Genomic DNA, 18807 nt, shown 5'->3' on the forward strand with positions numbered 1-18807 from the left:
TTAATTTATGTTACTACTAAACGTATAGTAGAGCGATGACATTGCTATTTTGAATCAATATTGTAAATACAAATTTGATGAACTTATCATCAATATTGTATTAAGACATTGGAGATGATTTTAAATAGTTTCGGGAAATAATAAAGTATTTAAACTATAAAGCAGCTTTTCCCAACGTCGAGTCCGTACTCCATAGGAAGCCAGTTTGATAAAATTAAGGGTAAAGAAAGCTTTCATTCAAAATAGAGTTCTCAATGTCTTTTGAATAATTGATCTATACCATAGAAATCTACATAAGAAAGGTTTAAAATGATAATTTTCTTGCAGTTAATGATTTCTTATTGTAAGGACGACTTTAATAATTATATAAGATGTCTATTTTGTGGTTAATTGAAAAAATGCATTAACTAAAATTTATGTTTCTATGAATATGAATAATATAAATAGGAAAAGAAATAATAAACATAATAATTATTTCTATCTTATATAAAGTAGCGACTAATGCTATTGAATTTGCAAGAAGTAAGTTTTATATAAAACAGGTTCTCATTCAAAATTGATTCTGTAACATAGAAACCGAAATCAAACAAGCATATGCCCAACCAAAGGTTATTTTTACCTAGAAATAGTCCTAAGCATTTGGTCGTGTGGCTTTGAATAAATATTACGCCTGGTTTTAGAATTCAAAATTATTCTTAATAGTGAGTAATAACTTACGCCGCATGTTTGATTATTTCGAAGGCGATGTATTCAAAAAGTTATCTATAAAATTCTACATTATTATTACTCACTGATAAAGATACTGACGCTATTTTTGAATAACAGAATGGATAATGAGAATCAAATGACATTGAATAGAATTACACTGCCGACACTAAGGAATACCGAATGGATTTCTATTCTGATGCCACGAACGAATAAAGATAGGATCTTGAATGAGTTATAGTGATTGAATTTGATTTAGTTATTGATGATCATAACTTCATTGAATTGAAAAATACAGCAAAGGGTTTGTTTATTTCATAAACAAATATTTATTAAACGCAAGTGCACTAAAGATGACACAAATCACATTAGTATAGAGAATTAATTTTGACAGATATTAATTATAAAACAAATGAATACCTAAATCAAGTATTTATTGTGAACTATAAACAACCTGGGATAATTTAGGTTGCTTACACCACCCATCGGTGAAATGACCCATTTAAACCCTTAAAAACCCACTATGATTTTACATTTTTTAGAAAAAATTAATATTACTTTTGCAAGTGGTGTTAGGTTTTAAATATCATAACTACTTATTTGTTGTTCTGTATTATTTTTATGAATAGATTAATTTTTTTGACATTTTAAAGATATTTAATGAGAAACATCACTGTCTACACAGTTTATATTTAAAGAAGGCCGTGATTCAATTCAAAAAAAGTCTGTCAGATTTATAAACATCCTGTGCAAGTGTTCTTCACAATATGATGTCTCATTTTAAAAGAAGACCTATGCCTACAATAAACTGTTTGTCAATGTCAAGGAGACATAGAAATACAAAACTTCCATTATGTAAAGTTAAAATTTTTGAGATTATAATTCTAGAAATGTATCAAAGACAAAATATTGTTGAAAGAACTCTTTATTCAGTGAGCTAGATCGTAAGTTAGTAAAATTGGATAGTAAAATATAAATTAATAATTTACTAGCAATTGGTATATTTGAAGTGCTAAGAGATGGCAGTTGGCTGGTTATTATTCGAAATTAATTCTGACCCGCCGCAGAAATTGGAACGGGCTCGTCGGCCATTAGTAAATATTAATCCGTCTGAAAGCAATTCAAAGGATTAAGATATACTGCTCTGGGAACTTTTTGGCTTGGGCAGACGTCGTAAATTTTTTGTTTGGCATAAGCGCAATCACGTACACACGGGCATTATATAAATCTGCAACAATGTCAGGGTTCGATACGTCGTCATACATAGAATAACACTTCGATAATAAATATATAAAATTATTTTTATAGTCGTTAGAAAGAAAATAATCTTGTCCACAAACAGCCATATTCTCCACAATTCGTAATAGAGATCTTTTATGTTCACCGCGACATGAATATAGTGCAGATATATGCTGCATAAATTGAATTTGTTATCGAATAATATAAAAATGGTAATGGGCGTTTAGCAAATGATATAATCGTTAAAAAACGTCAATAAAAGCATTTAGGCTAATTCTAGTTGGTGCAAACCCAGTTGGCTCAAAAATAAATAAAATTGTTTTTTTTCATTTTAGCTTTATCTCAATTATAATTTGCAACAGATGAGTCACAAAGATGAAAAGCGCCGTTAGTGTGTTTTGGCATCAAAAATCATTGGCTGCATTCAGAAATTAGACGCTTAATTAATGTCGACGTTTGTCGTAATTAATAGTGGTATAAATTTGTTTTTAAATGCTGATTTATTTACTCCCAGTCCCAAACAATGAAAAATGTCTAATTTGGAAGATTGACAAATTTGTTGTACAAAATTATCTGTAAAAATCCTGCATTAAGTTACTCCAGAAGAGGTAAACTATCACAGCTGAATAAAACAATATAAAATAAAAATTACTAATAATAAAGTAGTATCTACTAATCACAGTCAAAATTATAGAATGACAAATAGTCAGTAGTAACATGTCAATTAAATTATTTGTAATAAAATACTGCCTACGCAAATTCTGAAAATGACTGTCGTAAAATATTATAACCGGTGACAACCATTTGGGTCATTGAGAAACTTTAGTCAAATTATAAACATCTGTCATGTTGGAAAGATTTATCTGAGAATGTTATCGAATACTAATAAATAGTTAATCATTCAAAATATATCATTATTGGATACTGACACACGCGATCACGCTAACTTGATAAAACGTTTATCCACTATCAATACGAATTCCATTCCTGCTGCAAGCCAACAGGTATGGAATAAATTAATCGATTTCTATCATAGCAACTTTCTGTGAAAGAAAATATTATTTACATTTGCTCTATTTGAACGATAATAATAAAAAAATACACTAATTACATACTCTCGAAATAAATTTTGTTTAAAGTTATGGCTAATTTCAATTAAATGTAGCAAAATTCCTCCCCGGCGGGGAATCGAACCCCGGTCTCCCGCGTGACAGGCGGGGATACTGACCACTATACTACCGAGGACACGTCTTTACCACCTTTGATGGAGTGTGGACTCTTTGCAGACCTACAATTTTTCTTATCAAAAGTAGAGATGGTTTTCTGATTAAGGCGACATATTCCCAATATTTACGCTCCAATTATTGATAATTATAAAAATCCAACTTCAATCCACTTGAAGTTGTTCTTATCAGACAAATTAAAAAAAAAATTTTTTGAACCGCTTACTATGTAAAAGAATCCTCCCCGGCGGGGAATCGAACCCCGGTCTCCCGCGTGACAGGCGGGGATACTGACCACTATACTACCGAGGACATGTTTTCACCATCTTTGATAGAGTGTGGGCTCTTTGTAGAACTACTACAATTTTTGCTATCAAAAAGTTGAGATGGTTTTCTGATCAAGGCGACATATTCCCAATATTTACGCTCCAATTATGGGTAATTATAAAAATCCAACTTTAATCCTCTTGTCTTTGGAATCGTAATATTGGAAAAACGGTAGAAAATATTAATTTACATTTTTAACAGTAGTTATAACAAATTAAACACTTAACAACCCGTTCAGAATTCGTTATCATAATTGTTTCCGAATAAAATAAACCCGTATAAAGGCATTTGATAAGAACCTGGTTCTTCTTAATGAATACAAGAAGATAAGATGCGGGCATGGAATTATTTAAAGTGGCGTCCTAAGTAATAGACTTTATTCTATATTTATAACAGAAGCCAAATGCCACTAGCAAACAGTGTCAGATGAGAAATTAGAAATTGTAGTCAATTTTGAAAAGGGGATGTTTGGATAGAGTTTTAAATGTTAAAAGAAGAATAATGAAAAGAAGTTGATAGAAAGGTTGGTTTATAATTAGTTATGATTTCAACTTGAAAATGATAAAGTTTTTTTTTTTGAAATAACCTAGAACCTAAACAGGAACAGAAATTGCTTTGTGTTTTTAAAATGTCGCTTAAGTAAAAAAAATAAATTTGCAAAAATCTAAATAGTAAATAAATATTTACAAGTACATACACGTAATCAAAAATAATAAATCAAATATTATAAACTTTGTATTTATGCACAAACTACCCCAATATGATATTTGGGAACTACGTTGATTTAATAGAAAGGTAGGTTGTCGAGCCATTTTTTGTTTTTGAAATTCATTTTAGATTGAGTTCTGTGTCAGAGTCATCGATTTTTAGCAAGATTTTTAACATTGCAAATATGTGACTATGATATAAAAATTTACAAAATATAATATATTATTTCCTCAAAGTTCGAGACTGTGTATTTCTCCTAAGTAAAAGATAAGAAAGAGAGTTCAGAAAGTGAATAAAAAAGGCTGCATAAGGTCGAGAGGTGACTACGTTGATAGAACTTACGTTTAGTTTTATTTATAGATCCAATCCGGATGTTGCCCTCTACAATATACAAACAAGTTAAAATCAGTCAGGATTTTTGAATTCAAATGAAATTCTAAAGAAATTCGATCTTATTTAATATTACATTATATATAGATTCCAATAATAATTGTTTCAAAAGAGGGATTCAAATATGATAAAACTTGATTTTGTACATTAATCTGAATGTGTGAGTCACATAGACGAAAATTAACAAAACTGTGGTGATTTAATTTTATAACATTAAATCACCACAACAAGAAACATTAAAAATATCTCATAAACACAAAAAATATTAAACAATCATATAATTCTTAAAATGCAATTGTCTGCATAGAAGAATGTGTCGATCAGCGTTTTCTTTTTAATTTCCCATTGCATATTTGTTGGTACAATAAAAGCTAGTCTTACGCAGAACTCGTCTTCTTCTAATCTTATTCGAGATAAATTTCCTTTGACATCAGCAATATCCTGTTGCAAATCTCGGCTACTGATTTATGATATAATATCTTGAAAACATTTTTTATCGCTTCGTTTATAATATTACCGCGAAAGAATCTTACAGTGGAGATATTCATAAGAATATCAAGTGACAGTCAGATATGAGAAATATAAATATGTGATGTGACAAATTTAGTGCAAAAATGAGTGGATCATTATTTATTTTATAAGATAACTAAGTTTCAACTAAAATAAAAATCTATTTTCATATACATATTTGCTTCAGAAGTGTCCTAAAAAGGCTCTAATTGAAAGACGAAGTAAGCAAATTCTAAATGAGCTAGCAAATACTAAACCCAAATGTGTGGCAACACCGCATTTTCTAGAAATTAATTAATTAGTGAAATAATTAACAACAGTTGTAGAATTGTTTTTACTTGATTAGATAGACCAGTGGATCTCAAGATATGTTATTTAAAAAAACTGCTACAACCAGCTCCTAGATCCTCTACATATATCTAAATAAAAAATAGAACAAACAATTTTTGAAATGTAAAATGGCAATTGATCAACTTTTGTCCTAGACTCGTGCGAAACACATCTAATGTTTGAAATATTTTAATTCAAAGTGTTTCACTTCTTCAATACCCATATCACTTGCTATAAAGCAATATCAAAGAATTATTATGTACAACAAATAAATCATCTGACAAGCATATTAAGTGCTTCTTAGTAACAATGATTGGTCGTAAATCAATATAATAGAAAATAAAAGTCATACAGCTATATATTCCACTAAATCTGAACAAGTCATATTCATTCAAAGTTGTACTTCGTGTAATAATAATTCAGGAAATATAAGGGCATTCATGCCATCTATCATTGTCAAAATAATTTCAAATAGCAATTATAATTTATTTTTATTCGAACGCTCGACATTTGATTTCTTTTCGTGTAGCGATGCAGTAAGGTATAAAAATTGGAACCCCTATGCTTTCGAAACTATGTTTGACAAAGAGAACTAATGATAGCTGCTTTATTTCTTTGGGGTTGGCTTTCACTCAAATTACTAACAATCAAAGGAAAGGGTCTGTATTTTTATAAGAAAGTTGAAAAATAATTTTTTTTACAACGATTATACAAAATTTAAAATATAAACTAAAAGAGCAAATACATATTCAACAAAATTTAATTTGTTGTGCATAAAAAAATTAAATTTTTTAATAAAAAATGATATTTCTAAATTATGTCATATATGTCAAGAAAATGTTTTTGTTAAATTAAAATATTAGCAGTGGTCAAGATTTGACCAGGGCTTTTTCGATTTAACCCGGGACCCTTTGGGGTAGGGAATACAATGGTATGAGAATAAATACCTGTAACTTATAATAATAGCAGAGATTAGCAAATGTATTGAGAGAACAAGCTTGTAGAGTGAAGATCAATATATATCATAAACAGCTAAATAGTGGTTTTATTCACATAACTTATGGTTATGGAATATTTATAATTAACAGTCCGCTTATATCTAATTAATCATAGTGATCCTCACCAAGCAGGAAGTATAATTGATATATTTCGATCAAAAAGATTTTTTTAGATTTTTTTTGCAATTATATTAATAAATAATATTTATTAATATAATTGCAAAAAAAATCTAAAAAAATCTTTTTGATCGAAATATAATAAAATATTTATTAAATATTTTTAAAATTCTATATGATGTCAATATGATTCTCATGTATATAATGACCTCTAATAAATTAGGTATTCTCTTACTTAAAAAAACGTTAATATTGTGAATACCTGTTACATCACAGTGGAAAAGCAAACAAGCATAGTTTGAATATACAATTCCAGATAATTTATTAAATTAAATATATGCACCTATTCCATATGAAATATTAGCAAGTTTTGGTAGTTCTTAAAATCTTAATCGAATGTCAATCCAATGATTAGACGTCCACAGTATGATTCTAAACAATAATAGCCTAGAATCTAGGATGTCTAGTCCTATTCATAGATAGTTTTAGCAATGGCATTTGTAACTTTATAAAAAAGTACAGCAGGTTCATTTAAGGAATACCAACAATTTTAACAGTAAAAATGAAATGCAACAGTGAGACATTGTCAAAAAATGCAAATGCAAGTTAATCAGATCGAAACCTCTTAATATTATATTTAATTTAATTGTTAATTACTTTGACATCACTGCTATTCGAAATTATTATCAATCACGTTTCTGATCATTTTATTTGCATTTGCAATAACGGAAGACCAGTAAACGTAAAGTTTACTTTTACATAGTTTCAATTATGTATTGATTCTAACATGGCCTGCGATACGGGCAGCATAATCAATTTTCTTCATCAGATTCAGAATATTGAAAATAGCCTTTAGCTGATTTCTTGCTACTGTTAAAGTTCACAATAAATCAGAATAAAGATCACGAGCAAACTTGAGGCATACGACGCGAAGTTTGTATAGCGTAATGAATATGATATTCTACCAAGTTCTGATATTAAATTGTGTAATAGAAAAAATTAAAAATTTTATAAATTTGTATAAAATGTATATGCCTTAAAAATAAATAATACTTGTCAAATATGCACTTTTTTCAGAGTTGTATAAACTCTCTATTTAAAATCCGATACGTCCCTGGAAGTGCAGGTTATAGCCCACAATTTCTCTTGATATGAACGATCCCCGATCAGGTAATTTCAACAGGAAGAACGCTGGCCACCCTTCCATTAGCAAAACAGATGGATGTATCATGATGTCCCGAAATGGTTCCCCCGCGTATGGGGTGACTCCGGCCCATGGCTAAAACTTAATAATGCTACGAATCATGCGAATTCCTAATTTTGTACGAATTCAGAAGTATATTCTGAACAGTTGGTTAATACTTATCGAGCTTGGGGATTAATTTACAACAGTTGTTTCGCTCTGTCATTTGAGGGCTGTTAAGTTATTTAATATCAAAGTTCATCAAATCAAGTTTATTATTAGATACCACCTTAATGGTGGTCACCTTATTTTAGTAGTTATATTTTTTTTTATTTGAAGTGATATTATCACTTCAGATCGTGTGAAATACAAAATTAATATTTCTAGGAACTTCGAATGAAATCACCATGTTAAAACTGAAGCATCTATATCAGTGCCAAAGAGTTATTGCTGTGGTAATAATCGTGCAAATAAATATTTTATTCAGAGTTATGATATTCTATAAACAATGCAAACAGTAAATCTTGTGATCTTCGAGCACGTTGGATTTCTAACTATTTTAGATATTTTCATATATTAAATGAAATATTTTTTTAGATTGTAACTATTATTTTTAGGTTTAATATATGATTCGAGCTATAAAAACGATTACTATTGAAAAAATGGCAAGTTGGATTCAAACAAAATTAGAAGATTAGTTCTGCATTATCCTTTCGAAATTATAAAACGCACTATCAGCCAGCTTAAATTCCAAATTATATCGTCAATCACTATATTGCTCACAATAAGTTTGAATATTTCAGCAGCGTACAAGTGTTTGTTTTTCTATATTAAATCCCAAATATTAGGAATATGTAAAAACTTTCAGAATGCTACAAAAACTAAAATTACAACGACCTGCAACCATTTATTTTAATTCATTATAATTAATAATGATATATCGCTTTTAAACTGCGTTTTAATTTCCGCTTGTCTATTTCTAGAACGTTGGCGTACATTACATAAATGCATCAATAAAGTTCCTTACGTAAAAACAGCTATAAAACAGTAAATTGGGTTTTTCTTTAAAGTTTACATTGTTTATTAAGACATTAATGCAGTGTGACTTTATAAAGTCATCTGCGTGACATTTATTTTTACGATGAAATGTACCGCATAGACATTGAATATCATCAAAGAATGCGAGTACGCCAGTGATTGAAAACCAGAGTAAAACTAAGAAATAAATTAAATTATGTGTCTTCAATGAAGTCCTTAAACTATTTTGAAATTTTTAGATATTTTCAATTTAAATGCGAATCAAAGTTTTATATTATTTCGCAACTTGAACACAAATTTCTGAAGAATTGTATTTACCTTTTCTATTTTTTATATAAATAACTCTTTATTATCAAGAAATTTTTGCTTTCCCTATATGTATAATAAAAGTTCTTACAATTTTAAATATTATCAATTATGATTACTATATCAGTAATGCTTTATGTTACCTTAAAACTATTACAATCGTTACTAAGATGTAATATTAAATGATAGAAGTATCATAGTTATGATGAATACGTTCAGGAACTGAACTGAATTTGCAGCACAAAATCAAAGCTTCAGCTTACTATGAATAAATGTATATATATTGAATAAAAAAACAGAACTAAAAAGTAATTTTTACAGATATTTTTTGAGTAGAACGATGAAAGACAAATTAGATTGAGAAATTTAATGATGGTGCAAAAAGTTGCCAAAAATTGAAATTGAACTAAGCATTTACGGTTGCATATCCCTGACAAGATTGATTGATCGACAATGCAGTTTGTTTGATGATGCGTGCATTTACTAGTAAGTATTGCTTGCACTATGGATAGATCAATAGATTGCCGACATTATTGAAACTGAGCTTTAAGTTCAGGAGATCAGAAAGCAATAGTTAATTTTTTAGGTATTTTTGTATATTTACAACTAATATATTATGGCTTTTAATTATTAGTAATATATTATGGCTTTTTTTCTATAAGCGCTGCATAATATACAAGATAATTATTAAACCAATATGGTCCTACGGTCTACAACTATGGGGTGCGGCTAGTAAATCAAACATAGAACTTCTACAGAGGTTCCAGAACAATATTGTGAAACAAATCGTGAACGCCCCAAAATATATACCAAACTGGCTAATACATCAAGACCTTAAAATTCTAACTGTGGAAAAAAATTAACTATTTCTGCTTCAGATACAAGATCCGGCTAAGACGGCATCCAAAACAACTAGCGTGTGACCTGCTCAAGCCTTTACCACCAAAGCGACGAGAAGAACTTGCAATGATTTATTACATCAAACCACATAAAATTTTATGCTATAATTACAGAAGGAGGATAACGTTCCTTCCTATTGCAGGATAGCGTTCCTTCACACGCTGTCAAATCAAATTACCTGTCAAAGTAGTTGAATGTACTTATTGTATAGTTTGCTACGTAAAGTAAAACAAAAATAAAAAATTTTGCACCCAGAAATGCAAATCATCAACAAAATGAGCCAAACAAAAAGACTCAATAAAAAATGGCCTACAAGTGTAAATCCTGTAGAGGCTGCTATGGAGAATCTTCTGAATGGAGGAAACGAAACCTCTAATCGCCAAATATAACATCATCACAAAGACATATAGAAACTATGTTATATTTTGGCTGTCCATTTAAACAAAACATCTCAAAAATCCATATGAATAAAATGTAAGTTTGATAATGATGTAAAAAATGTAAGTTTGGTATTAATCCTCTGAAGAATGATAACACTTAATCATAATATAACTAGTAGACCTATTTACTTAATTCATTATATAAAATATAGCAATTAATATTAGTCTAAGTTAATCCTTCCACATATGTTATGAGTCCTATAAATAATGCTCCGCGAAAAACTATACCGCGGAACGCAGAATTGTGTCATTGCCATGTCAAGCCTTGCAATGTCACACGGAGCGCCACGCTTTGAAATATAAAACACAACAGGCAAGCCGTAAACAACACCGCCGGAAATTGTAAATGGCTATTATAATTACTTCGACTTCATAACATATAAATTACTCTATTCGTTCTATTAATTTTATCATAGTATCGCAAATTGGTCAAAATTGGCACGATTTCTATTCCTAATTTGGCTTGCAGGCAAGTAGGTAAGACATCTAAAGCAAAGGATTTGCATTTTCATAAAATGTCTCCTTTAATGCTAACTGTCTATAAACAAATGCATGAAATAATATTGTTACGAATGTGTGGGTGAGGACCCGCACACGGATGTAAAATAACACATTACTACCCCTCTCCCTATATGCATAAAAACACCATGTCCCTGATGAGGAGTGTGTCGAGGGCTGAGAGTTGTCTGCTTTAACAGTCTAGTGGTAGTCTAGAAATAGTCGTAGTCTTGAGGTAGTCGGGGTTAAGAGTTGCCGGCGTGGCCTCAGTGTCGACAAACGTGCGGTCCAGCGCACGAAAGTGTTAATAAAATGTATTGAATGTGAGATTAGAGGACATCATGGGGGGACAGCGTTCGGAGACTGTCCCCAAACAGAAAGTAGACTTAGTGAAAATACCTAAAGGTGATGGTTAAGTGATTTATGTGAATCGGGCCCGATGTATGGACATGTGATGGACACTGGTTGCGCCGTGGTTAAAGATAAGTCTAGAATAAGTTGCATGTTAGAATAAGAAATGTTTTAGATTAAGGGATTGTTATGTTTAAATATAGGTTTGTTAATTAAGTAACGAACAAACGCCTTTTCATTAGTAGTTTTAAAGTAATCAGTTTCTTACAGGATCGCGACGTCACGATAAGGGTGTAGAAAGACCGCGAATGTAACAACAATAGTAAATTAGGGCATGAATCAAGGGTAGTAAATAATAAATAAAAGGGTTTCACAATAAATAAAAAGGGATTCGTGACAAAATGGTGGAGGCGCCGGGCATGCTTTTCGTTGGTTTAACGATCAAATGATTAAAAAGTATTAATTCGTTTTGGTAATCATTTGATCCACCATCGACGGCATTATTACGATCTCGGTAAAACAATTTTATTGTTGGTTCATTCGCGGTTATTTTTCCTTGCGTGTAAGTTTACAGTTTCCTCGTTTTATTTTTTTTGTTATTTTGTTATTGATCAATTTCGGGTTTCGATTTGTTTTTTCGCGAAGATTCGGCATTTCTTGATTACGCGTTATTATTAAATTGATATTTATGAAATTTGTTGAACTCTTGGTTATCATAGTTGAGTGTACAGAAGATTGTTGGAACACTTAAAATTATGAAAACATAGTGCAATTTGAAATAATGTTTAGCGGTATATATAAATTGAAATGTTGTTGTGTGATCAAAGGGGTTTTCTATGTATGTTGGGGTTAATGTAAACGTAATTTGCGAAATTGGTTGGCGCAAAAACGAATAATCAAGTAGTTCAAGTAATTGTTAGAATTTTGATTTGTGGATTTTGAAAATCTATTTAATTCGTAAAATTTAAAGGTTGTTTTATAATAATTTTGAAATGCTGAATCTATTTATTGTATTTGTATTTTTGTTCGTTAATGTTTCTTTTGTTCAGTCGCGCGGTTTGTTTTATTTCGATTTTTTGGGAAAGGCTTTTGTTCGTGTACTATTAGATACGTGTTTCCTAGGTTAATTATAATTACCATCATTTTAAATTAAGATTATTAGAATATAAATTTTAAATTCGAAATTATTATAATTAGTGTATAGAAAAATATTGTTCTATACAGATTTAGAATTTTTGTTTAATACGAACATTATTGAAATTGTTTAGTGTATTGTGTTATTCATAATCATTTTCGTAAACACTAATACATAAAATTTATGATGATTGCCAGATACATTAAGTTATGTTATACAGTTAAGTGTTGTTTCATGGAAATCGTTCTTGTGAGTAGAGTTTATTTTTTTTATATATATATAGTCGTAAATATTTTAAAGAAAGTTATTTTAAAATATCATATTGCAAGGGTAAGATATCGTCGAAGTTATTTTCTCTTCGAATTCGATCTCAAGTCACAGACATTTAAGTGACGCAGCGGGATAATTTTTAGTGCTTTTTTTTGTGTAAACATTTCATCCCTACGTTTTTAAGGCGCCACAACGCGGGTGGCTAGTATATGTGAGTTCGAAAATGTCCAGACATCGTTCTCGTGTTGCGATCTTATGGTCTCTATATGTCAACGCCAGGCTAAAAGCTTTTTTTTTCTTGGTTTAAGTACTAGATTTTTGAGTTGCGTAGATAGTTTTAAGTGTAATGTAAAAAATATTTTAAAATTAGGGAAGATGCCTTTGTATATATATATATATATATGTTTTTTTTGTTGAGTCAGGGATTTACAATCATTTTCGAATACATGTGGCTGTTTGTAAAATACGAGCGAATTTCTTTTTCAGTTTAGTTTTGTTTGCGCTATTGCGTTAGAGTATTTTTATTATGATTTGTTTTATCTCAAAATTTAGAGCAGTTTTGAGAATTGCGGAGTTATTCGCCTCCGTGCATATGAGGTGCCGAATATTTATTTGGGAATGCATCGAAAACAACGGCTTACAGGGATTTGAATTGTGGCAAATTTTTGTTAGGTCGATCACCACCGCCTGAATAGCTTGTATATAATTCAGTGCGAAAGCTCTTGGTGACACCGATTTTCGATATGCATTTGAATTGATCAGGATGTCTTTGGTGATTTTCAATTAGAGCGGACTTAGTCACCCCCGATCTAATTGTAATCAGTCGAGCCCACTGACATCAAGGTCAATACGGCTCATACTGCCAATAGTGAAATGGGATTAGAAATTTAATTTTTATATTTGATAGTTTTTTTTTATGGTTGTTACTGTTAAAAAAATACTTTGATGCTGTTTTTATTATTAATTTGTTTTTTGAATTATTGTTGAATTGTTTGTGTTTAGTACTTAATGATTGATATTTAGTTTTCGCGGTAGAAAAGATGGATAAAGGAAACGTCGAATGAATTTTATTGTCTTCAGTTTAAAAATCATAGGTTTCTAGTCCCTTTCATTCAACCGGTTATGTTATTTTGCAATTATTCCATTAGCGCAACAAGACGGCAGTCACATGTTTAGTCAAATATAGATAAGATAGATAGGAATAAAGGATTAAGGATAATAATAATTCAGTAAGATCATAATCGCAAAATAGGAGATAATTAATAGATACGTAGTAATACTTAATTAGATAAATTTGCGAGCGCGTCCGGTCCATGTGAGACGGAACTATTATTCTTCAAAAGGGGCGTGTACAACACGTAAGGGAGGACGAATGCAATGCGACAAAGGGACAAATAGAAATGCAAGTAGGACTAGAGGGAGGTATAAGAAATGCAATAAATGAAATAAGCGAAAGCGAAGAATGCATAAGTCGCTAGGCTTTAGGAAAGAGATAGTTTGCAAAGTAAAAGTAAAGATAAAAAAAATGGCGAGTTACCGTATAACACATAGGTGAAATAGTTAGATCATTTAATAATTGTTCTTTTTTTTTAAAATTCAATGCTCGATTTGGTATGCAAATGTTCTATAATATACTGTTATTACTTCTGATATAATTATTATTTATTACACCTGTTGTTTCTTCGTTCTTTTGCGAGATTTATTATATAAAAGAAATTACTTGTTCACAGACTGTTGGTTTTTTTTCTCTTTTATACAATTAATGCACGCCCAAATAGAATAGAGTTAAGAATAGTAATAAGATAGAATAGTAAGAAAATATAGGTAAAAAAAAAAAGGTAGCAAATGCATAGGTAGATAAATTACATAGAATAAATGAAGTAGATAAATAGGCAGGATGAATAATTAGGGGTAATGCTAGGGATAGTATATAGTATATAGGTTAGAATTGACAGCAAGTGCAGAGGCGTTGGTTTGTACTTTGGTGTTTCTTTTCCATCACTCAGAGAGCACTGGGCGATACTTTATAACCGTTGAGAATAATGCTGGGATAAAATGATATTGGGGAAAAAGATGTTAAAAAAAAAAAAGATGTCCTTGTGAGGGATTCAAGGAAATAAAGGAAATAATTCGCGTATGAAGGAATACGACGCGAAAAGAGAAAATTGGGGTAATAGACGATTATTAACATGAATAGATGAATATTTGATTTGGTTGTGAAAGTGGTTGTTTAGTTCAGTCGGGAATTGAGAAATTGTGTGTGAGTATGCATATTTTTATGAATGTCAGCTGGCCAGCTAAGTATAAGAGATAAGTGTATTTTGATTTTTCCCTCGTTTTAAATGAAAATGTTTTAGGTTTTAATGCAAGATTTGAGTGAATGTAAATTTTAAAATGATTGTTGTTTTGTGTTTGATATAATGTATGTGGGTTATACTCGGGGTGTTTAGAAAAAGTAAAATGAGAATAGAATTGGGTTTCGCGAGTTTTGGGAAAATTTGGGGTTTTACGGTTTTGGGGAAAGATCGCCCGGGTTGGTGTTTTGTTGTTGTGTTATGGATTATTGATTATGAATTGGTTTTTGATCTCACAGCATGGGGATATGGATTTGGGCTGTGGGAGCACCCCCAGCGAGGGTTCTGGTGCTCTGAGTGAGACCGTTGAAGCGTGATACATCACATACAAGCTGATTGCTATCACGCCATCCATTTGGAAGCTTTGGTTGTTGATTATGTTATATGTATTTTAGTGAAATTTTGTGGATTTCACGCTAGAGCCGGTACTTTTTACCACATTGTACCGCCGCTAATGTGAGGTTTTGGAGCAGATATCCGCTCCCGATGCCTGCTCAAAAACTTCCGCCATCAGTAAGCGTCGCGCGACGTTGTGTGTTGTTTGGTTTTTATTGCTGATGGTAATTTCCTTCTGAAATTATAAGCGGGCGCGATGCTGCTTCAGGTCTTTTATTGGATAGGCAAGGTGCTATGGGCATCTAGCACCGTTTGGAGCCTAGGAACACCGGGGAAACAAGCATTCCGACGACTCACTTCTTGTTTTTATATTGAGAAGCGCACTTGCTGTACACGGTTTAATAGTAATAGAATAGTTAGACTAAGGGTAAAAGTAAATTAGGTTTATGTTTGCGTTAATAGAGATGGGACCGCCAAATTCAAAACAGTCAGCAATTCCCGAATTTTAAAATAATATGTAGAGTATTTTAATTACTTATATTCCATTTGACTTTTATTGTTCTTATTCTCGCTCTTAGTCTTACTCTTGCAATGCTTTTCTTTTGTTGTGTGTTTTCTGTTTTTACATTGTTAAGTAAACATTGTCGTTAATAAGTATGTAACTAGGTTTAGGTTGATAAAGAAACAAATGCGCTTATGTTTTACAGAAGTCAAATATTAATGTTAAATGTAAATTTGTTGTAGTTATAATGTCATTATTTTAAGTTTTAGAATCTATTGTTAAAATAGATTAAAAAGCTGTTGATAAAAATATTATGAGATAGTGTTATTTTTTTTAAAATTTTATAGAAGTAAGTGCTAAGTGTAGATAAGTTTATGTTCATTTTCTGAGTGTTTTTATGTTATTTACTTTTATAATGTTTGATAATTTTTAATACTTGATAAGTTCGAATATTTTTTTCATTAAATTTGATATGTTTAATTAACTTTGATCGATTTTGTTATTATATTTGAATGTAGTTTATGTAGGTAGTAATAAAAGCAATAAGGTTAGATCAAAGTTTTAACAAACAGTGAATAAGTAAAGTGGACTAAGTGATGTTCTTTTTTTTTGTTTGTTATGACACTTTTTGGACAAATACACTAAACTGTTAATGTAATCTTACTTTTGGTTGAAATCTGTTGTGAAGTAATTTTGTGTAACAGTGTAAGAAAAAAAAATTGAACGCGTGTACAACTACATTACTGAAACATCGCGACCCGAATTGTGTATCAGGGTGCTAGAGGTCGACGCCTGTGCAGATGCTATGCCGGATTTAGGAAAGTCTGAGCCTACGGGATAAGAGCAGACCGCAGATCGGACAAGTGGGAATGCGCCATCGATGTTTTATCCGGGAGCAGACTGATATTGGAGTGCACCACCTAGGTTCCGGAGCAGAGAAAGCTGGTGCAGCACCAGGGATGGAGTTTTGAAAGATCGAGGGCGATCTTTAGAGGAGGTGGGGTAGTGTTACGAATGTGTGGGTGAGGACCCGCACACGGATGTAAAATAACACATTACTACCCCTCTCCCTATATGCATAAAAACACCATGTCCCTGATGAGGAGTGTGTCGAGGGCTGAGAGTTGTCTGCTTTAACAGTCTAGTGGTAGTCTAGAAATAGTCGTAGTCTTGAGGTAGTCGGGTTGAGAGTTGCCGGCGTGGCCTCAGTGTCGACAAACGTGCGGTCCAGCGCACGAAAGTGTTAATAAAATGTATTGAATGTGAGATTAGAGGACATCATGGGGGGACAGCGTTCGGAGACTGTCCCCAAACAGAAAGTAGACTTAGTGAAAATACCTAAAGGTGATGGTTAAGTGATTTATGTGAATCGGGCCCGATGTATGGACATGTGATGGACACTGGTTGCGCCGTGGTTAAAGATAAGTCTAGAATAAGTTGCATGTTAGAATAAGAAATGTTTTAGATTAAGGGATTGTTATGTTTAAATATAGGTTTGTTAATTAAGTAACGAACAAACGCCTTTTCATTAGTAGTTTTAAAGTAATCAGTTTCTTACAGGATCGCGACGTCACGATAAGGGTGTAGAAAGACCGCGAATGTAACAACAATAGTAAATTAGGGCATGAATCAAGGGTAGTAAATAATAAATAAAAGGGTTTCACAATAAATAAAAAGGGATTCGTGACAAAATCTTTAACAGTCTAGTGGTAGTCTAGAAATAGTCGTAGTCTTGAAGTAGTCGTTGTCGGGGTTGAGAGTTGCCGGCGTGGCCTCAGTGTCGACAAACGTGCGGTCCAGCGCACGAAGGAGTTAATAAAATGTATTGAATGTGAGATTAGAGGACATCATGGGGGGACAGCGTTCGGAGACTGTCCCCAAACAGAAAGTAGACTTAGTGAAAATACCTAAAGGTGATGGTTAAGTGATTTATGTGAATCGGGCCCGATGTATGGACATGTGATGGACACTGGTTGCGCCGTGGTTAAAGATAAGTCTAGAATAAGTTGCATGTTAGAATAAGAAATGTTTTAGATTAAGGGATTGTTATGTTTAAATATAGGTTTGTTAATTAAGTAACGAACAAACGCCTTTTCATTAGTAGTTTTAAAGTAATCAGTTTCTTACAGGATCGCGACGTCACGGTAAGGGTGTAGAAAGACCGCGAATGTAACAACAATAGTAAATTAGGGCATGAATCAAGGGTAATAAATAATAAATAAAAGGGTTTCACAATAAATAAAAAGGGATTCGTGACAATATAATGTAATATGATATAACGATAGCAAATATCGTAAGAATCGTATGTAAGAAACTTACTTTCACACATTTTCACAAAAGCTTGAAATATGACAAAAATTGGTACTTATATGAAGAATCATAATCATCACCAGAAAGTTATTCGTTCAGAACTAAGTAATGATACTTTCGTATGAGCATAAAGATTCAAAACCTCAGAGTTTCAATAAAATATTCGCCACCCAGACGTATCATTAAGAAGATTGATTGCTTTTGATTCTTTTACATGTTGACTAATTTTGCTTGTTACCTGCCCAGAAAGCCAAACCAATATAAACATTTTGCTAAGATGGCAAAATAAAATTCATAAAAAATACTAGAAGCGCCCAAGTATGCCTCAAATTGGCTGATGCACTAGGACTCCAATATGTTCATGGTAACAGAAGCAATCAAAAGACATGCAATTTAGTACAGAACTAGACTTAAATATCATCTGACCCAACTTGCAAGAAGACTTGCTTTCCTCAAACATCCCATAGACTCAAAAGAACAAACCCTTTAGATTTAGCAATTTATCGACGATGTAGTTTTATTATTACTTTGGTGTATCTATATCTCATCCATTTTCGAACATAAAATGACTATCACTAGGTAGGATTTTTAAATTTTATATCTACCCATTTGTCACTAAAATTGCTGAATGCCTTAC

At 31.6% G+C, this 18807-nt stretch overlaps 2 non-coding genes across 2 annotated transcripts; both read right to left on the reverse strand.

Moving 5' to 3' along the window:
- Positions 1-3117: 3117 nt before the first annotated feature.
- Positions 3118-3189, reverse strand: Trnad-guc. The gene has a single exon. It is a non-coding gene; the product is annotated as a tRNA-Asp (tRNA).
- Positions 3190-3407: 218 nt separating this feature from the next.
- Trnad-guc lies at positions 3408-3479 on the reverse strand. Its single transcript has one exon. It is a non-coding gene; the product is annotated as a tRNA-Asp (tRNA).
- Between the last annotated feature and the right edge of the window lie 15328 nt (positions 3480-18807).

Source organism: Ctenocephalides felis, unplaced genomic scaffold, assembly GCF_003426905.1.
Source record: "Ctenocephalides felis isolate EL2017-DRISC unplaced genomic scaffold, ASM342690v1 CF-g0.4_SCAFFOLD_03571, whole genome shotgun sequence".
NCBI classification, from domain to species: domain Eukaryota; kingdom Metazoa; phylum Arthropoda; class Insecta; order Siphonaptera; family Pulicidae; genus Ctenocephalides; species Ctenocephalides felis.